General features: G+C 38.3%; 1 pseudogene; it reads left to right on the forward strand.

Annotated features, from left to right (window-relative positions):
* Positions 1-463: 463 nt before the first annotated feature.
* LOC102862804 lies at positions 464-1,312 on the forward strand (annotated as a pseudogene).
* The last annotated feature ends 3,482 nt before the right edge of the window (positions 1,313-4,794 follow it).

Here is a 4,794-nt window from a genome sequence, read left to right on the forward strand (position 1 = left end):
TAATAATCAGTGATTGGAATGAAAAACTTGGTGAAAAGGAAGAAGGATCAGTAGTTGATAAACATGGTCTTGGGACAGAAGTAAGACTGGAGGCAGCATGATAGAATTTTGTACTATCAATGATTTATTCATTGCAAATACCTCTTACAAGAAACACAATCTCCCCTAGGGGGCTCCCAGGGCGCGGGACCGCGCCTCCTCATGGCGGCCGCCGCAGTGTGTGGTATTTAGCGGGAGCGCGCGGCGGGCTCGAGGACGCGCGAAACGGCGGCGGCGGCGGCCAGGGCGGAGCCCGGGCGGCCGTTGCGGGGCGCGCTCTCGAGCGGAGGCGGCCCAGTGTGTCCCGACGGTGTCGGCACGGGGGAGAGGCGGTGGCACTGCCCGCGGTGGCGGAGGTTGGCGGCGGCGACGTAGCGCGTTTGAGCGAGGACTGGGGTCTGAGGCGCGCTCACCGCCCACAGAAATGAGCCGCCAGACTGCGACAGCATTACCTACTGGTACTTCCAAGTGCACACCGTCCCAGAGGGTGCCTGCCCTGACCGGCACGACTGCATCCAACAATGACTTGGCGAGTCTTTTTGAGTGTCCAGTCTGCTTTGACTATGTGCTCCCACCCATTCTTCAGTGTCAGAGTGGCCATCTTGTGTGTAGCAACTGTCGCCCAAAGCTCACATGCTGTCCAACTTGCCGTGGACCATTGGGATCCACTCGTAACTTGGCTATGGAGAAAGTGGCCAATTCAGTACTTTTCCCTTGTAAATATGCCTCTTCTGGATGTGAAATAACTCTGCCTCATACGGAGAAAGCAGACCACGAAGAGCTTTGTGAGTTTAGACCTTACTCCTGTCCATGCCCTGGTGCTTCCTGTAAATGGCAAGGCTCTCTGGATGCTGTAATGCCCCATCTGATGCATCAGCATAAGTCCATCACAACCCTACAGGGAGAGGATATAGTTTTCCTTGCTACAGACATTAATCTTCCTGGTGCTGTTGACTGGGTGATGATGCAGTCCTGTTTTGGCTTTCACTTCATGTTAGTCTTGGAGAAACAGGAAAAATAAGATGGTCACCAGCAGTTCTTTGCAATTGTACAGCTGATAGGAACACGCAAGCAAGCAGAAAATTTTGCTTACCGACTTGAGCTAAATGGTCATAGGCGGCGATTGACTTGGGAAGCGACTCCTCGATCTATTCACGAAGGAATTGCAACAGCCAATATGAATAGTGACTGCCTAGTCTTTGATACCAGCATTGCACAGCTTTTTGCAGAAAATAGCAACTTAGGCATCAATGTAATGATTTCCATGTGTTAAAATGGCACTCAAACATTTCCTGGCCAGTGTTTAAAACCATTGCATTCAGTTTCACAGAGAATAATGCACCCATCAGCCTGCCAACATGGAACTGTTTTGGTAGGTGGAAGCTAGACACATGAAGGTAAATAAAAGGAAAGCTGTTAATACAGGAAACCAGTTGCATGTAGTAACGCTAATATATTTAAAATAAGTCAGCAGTAAATCACTGAAAAAAAAATATATGCTCCCAAGATGGGGCATCTTTTGTATTAAGAAAGTTGATTCTGCAGGAAGCATTGTAAAAGAATTCTGAATTTGTATTTGTTGTAGATTGATTGTAATGTTGAAAAATACTGGGATTTTTTTTGTTTTGTTTTAGTTTTGTTTGTGTGTATGCGCACATGTGTATGTGTGAGATTTTTCTCCCCCCTTAACTGACAAGCCATGTGGAGTGGTCCTGGACCGCTGCTTTCCAAGCCCTTCGTGAGTCACTACATAGTGCTGTTGTGTCATTTTGTGTGTGTGTGTTTGCTAATTTTTATTAATTCAAGTTTTTCATTAAATAAATAAATTTGACTTTCTTTTCTGTAATTCAGGTTTTCCCTCTTTTTTTGTACCTTTTTAGTGTTTTTGATATAATTCTTTATGGTGACGTTTATAAGTATGTGTTTGGTATTTTCTTTCCCCTGATAATCAGTTCATTAGAAGCATTTAAAAATAAAAGTACTTACTGGAGATAATTCCAGAAAGAAACGGTAACATTAGAAGACTTAACCAAAAGCTGTAAATTGGTCTATATTTTTTTCCATTTGAGTCATATCTTTAAACTCACTCTCTGAAAAACAAGGGAATAAATTCTGCTTTAAAAGATAATACTGGGGGAAAAAATTAGGCTTTTTTTCCTTTTTCAAATAGTCTTCATAAAGTTTGTTTAAATTTTTTGTTATTTATTGGTTTGCAAAGAAGCCACCGTCTTACACAGTATTTGTAATTAAAGAAAATAATTTGTTTAAAAACAGTTTAAAGACAGTTTGAAAAAGATGTCTTTTTATAATTCTCATTAAAAGAATACCTGGCAAATTAAAAAAAAAAACACAATCTGCAGCTATATACATAGACCTCACTTGATGGTCTACATAGGAGTAAGATTGATTACATCTATGGAAAGAATCATTGGAGAAGCTATTATCAACTGTGAATACTTGGATAGGTGCTGATTGTGGAGCAGAAAATCAACTACTCATATGCAAGTTCAAAGTGAAGCTAAAGAAAATAAAATCCACAAGAACCAAAATTTGACTTTGTGTCTATTACATCTGAATATAAAAACCATCTCAAGAACACGGTTGAGGCCTTGGACATTAATGAACAAAGACTAGATAAGCTGTGAAAGGATATCAGGAATATCACCCATGATGAATGCAAAATGTCATTATAAAGATGGAGGAATAAAAAAAAGACAGATGGGTGTGAGGAAAGACTCTGAATATTGCACTAGAGTGCTGAGGAGCCAAAGCAAAGGGAAGAAATCAAGAAGTTAAGTAGCTGAACTCAACAAGACAAAGCAAAGTATTATAGTGAAATATGCAAATTCCTGGAGTCAGAGAATCAAAAGGGATGAACTTCCTTTCTATTTTTTTAAATAAAATTTTTATTTTATACTGGTTTACTAAGCTGAAGGAACTGAAGAACAAATTCAAGCCTCGAGGTGCAATGCTTAAAGATGCTATGGGTAGAAACTGAACGATCCAGAATGTATCAAAAGAAGATGGAAAGAAATCAGAAACAATAGAAAAAGACACATGGCAAAATGGCAAAAGTAAAATCGACCTGACAATAATCACACTTAAGGTGAATGGACTAAATGCACCAATTAAGAGAAAAAGAGAAGCAGATGGTTAAACACCCACCCCAAAAAAAAAACCAACACAACCCATTAATCTCTTGCCTACAAGAGAAACATCTAAAAAACGAAGAAAAAGACAGATTCAAAATCAAAGGCTGGAAAAAAAAATACCAAGCAAATGGCAACCTCTAAAAAGAAAAAATGGCAATACTAGTCTCTGATAAAACAGATTTCAGAATGAAAATAACCATGAAAGATAAGGAAGGGCATTACATACTGATTGAAGGCACAATAGATCAAGAAGACATAACCTTGGTCAATAGCTACACACCAAATGATAGACCTGCAAAATACATAAAACAACTGTTAACAGAATTGAAGAAAGAAATAGACAGCACCACAATAGTGGTAGGAGATTTCAACACACCACTATCACCAAAGGATAGGTCAAACCAAAAGAAACTCAACAAAGATGCAGAAGATCTGAAGTATACAATCAGCCAACTCAACATTCTGGATGTATTCAGGGTCTTGTATCCAACTAAAACACAATTAACTTTCTTCTCAAGTGCACATGGCACATTCTCCAGAATTATCACATATTAGGATACAAACCAAGCCTCAAAAAAAATTAAAAAATACTGAAATAATACAAAGTATCTTCTCATATCACAATGTCATAAAACTAGAAATTAATCACAGGAGGGTAAAGCTTACAAAACCATCCACATGGAAGCTAAATAACTCTCTGCTAGAACTTATAAAAGAAATGAAGAATGAAATTTAAAAAGTTCCTTGAAACAAATGAAAATTAAAATACAGCATACAAAATCTCTGGGATATAGTTAAGGCAGTCCTCAGAAGAAAAATCAATAATCTAATTCAGCACCTTCATCAAGTAGAAAAAGAACAACAATCTAATCCTAGAAAAGAAATTACAAGGACAAGAAATCAATGAGATAGAGAACAGAAAAACAACTGAAGCCATCAATAAGATCAGGAGCTGGTTTTTTGAAAGTCAATAAAATTGACAAACCACTGGCAAACATAACAAAAGAGAGGGGAAAAAAGACACAACTTGTTTAAGAAATGATAGCGGTGACATCACACCAAAACCAAATGAAATTAAATCTATAATATCAGAATATTATGAAAAGCTATACTCAAATAAATTAAAAAAACCTAGAGGAAAAGGACAAATTCCTTGAAACTTATGCCCTATACAGATTGACAAGGACAGATATGTTTCTTTTTAAATTTTTTAAAATATCATATAAAAATTTTAACAATATCATAGTTTAATATAAAAAATATAACTTCTTTTTAAATTTGTAAAAATAGTTTAAGTAGAATTGGTGATAGATCCTCTCTGAATTCAGCCGTAAAGCCATCTGGTCCAGGACTTTTCTTATGGGGAGGTCTTTTTATGACCTTTTCAATTTCTTCTTTTGTGATGGGTCTTTTCAAGTGTTCTATATCTGTCCTTCTTGGAAGGAGGAGTGGTATCCACTTCCGTAATAGCTTGCCTCCGGAAACCCTATGAACCTGGAGAGAGGATGAAAGGCACCCAAGTGTCGAGGACTCTCCTTTATAGGGTCGCTATGAGTTGCCTGTGACTCGACGGCACTTAACAACAACAATAATCCTAATACCA

The sequence above is a fragment of the Elephantulus edwardii genome, unplaced genomic scaffold, assembly GCF_000299155.1.
Source record: "Elephantulus edwardii isolate Elephantulus edwardi_28Jun2011 unplaced genomic scaffold, EleEdw1.0 scaffold00292, whole genome shotgun sequence".
Lineage (NCBI taxonomy): Eukaryota > Metazoa > Chordata > Mammalia > Macroscelidea > Macroscelididae > Elephantulus > Elephantulus edwardii.